This window comes from Cynocephalus volans, chromosome 13 (assembly GCF_027409185.1).
Source record: "Cynocephalus volans isolate mCynVol1 chromosome 13, mCynVol1.pri, whole genome shotgun sequence".
NCBI lineage: Eukaryota > Metazoa > Chordata > Mammalia > Dermoptera > Cynocephalidae > Cynocephalus > Cynocephalus volans.
Genome location: NC_084472.1, coordinates 24,928,598 through 24,929,734, shown reverse-complemented (window position 1 = coordinate 24,929,734; position 1,137 = coordinate 24,928,598). Strand labels below are relative to the sequence as shown.

Here is a 1,137-nt window from a genome sequence, read left to right as displayed (position 1 = left end):
ATTCCTACCTGTATGCAACCAGCTTCATACATGGGCCTGTCCATTCTCTAGGATTATGTAATGTAGAATCTGCAGAGTAAGCATTAATAGAATATAAAATATATGTTATTTGAGAAATGTTATAACTTTATCCACTGTTAGATAGCTAGGTGTCTCCTTTCTAGCCTTACCCTCTCATAATGTTATCACGTCTTTTTGTTCCTTCTTCATCTTTTTCCCAGTTTCCCCTTTATCATCTCAAATTCATCACTTGAGGGTCTCAACAGGTTTCTCGGAAAAGAGGTAAAAGCAGGAAACAGAGGGTGGTCAGGAAGATGAATAACACAGACTTGTACCAAAGGCTCCTCTTTTTTTCAACTGCTACTGCCAACGGTGCCTTGGGTGATAAAGCATCAGTGTTGCCAAGGTTCTGTTCTGACCTGTCATCTGAGTTAGTTATTTTCTGTGTGTCTGAGTCTGTGTGTGTGTGTGTGTGTGTGTGTGTGTGTGTGTGTGTGTTTGTGTGTGTGTGTGTGTAGTATCTGCTCTTATCAGTGTAATATCTGATATACCCCTTTATATGAAGGCAAAGTAGGAAGTGGGTTTCAGGAGCAAGGAGACCAAGTGATGTCTTGCTCTACCGGCAGTCAGGGCAGTAACTGATAGTTACCCCCAGGGGGGCAACACCAGATGACTGCATGGAGTGGATATAGCAAGGTCCATACCCCATCCTCTTGTACCAAAATACCACTTCCTATCACAGCCTCAAACTAAGGCTGTACCAGATATCACACTGACAGGAGCAGACACCACACTCAACCTAAGCCAAACAGGCCGCGGAGTGATGAGTTACTTATTTTCAAATATCCTTCTCAGAACACACAAGGAATAAAACACCCTTTCCTTAGTAATGTGGCTTTCTACCACAGTGATCTCAAAGCAGTTGAGGTAGTTTGTAAAAGGAAAGCAAATTTGGTAACTTGGTCCATGCAAGCACCTTCCACAACTGGATAAAAATCCTGGATAGAATGCTCACAAATTTGGCATACACAATATTCTTCACTGTTATTTTTCATGTTAGCCCCTATTTTACATTTGAAAAAAATATATAACCCAATATAAAAATTATAATGCAAGGATTTTAAGTATAAAGAAATA

General features: G+C 40.3%; 1 non-coding gene across 1 annotated transcript; it reads right to left on the bottom strand.

Annotated features, from left to right (window-relative positions):
- Positions 1-637: 637 nt before the first annotated feature.
- Positions 638-825, bottom strand: LOC134362334 (U2 spliceosomal RNA). Its single transcript, XR_010021602.1, has one exon. It is a non-coding gene; the product is annotated as a U2 spliceosomal RNA (small nuclear RNA).
- Between the last annotated feature and the right edge of the window lie 312 nt (positions 826-1,137).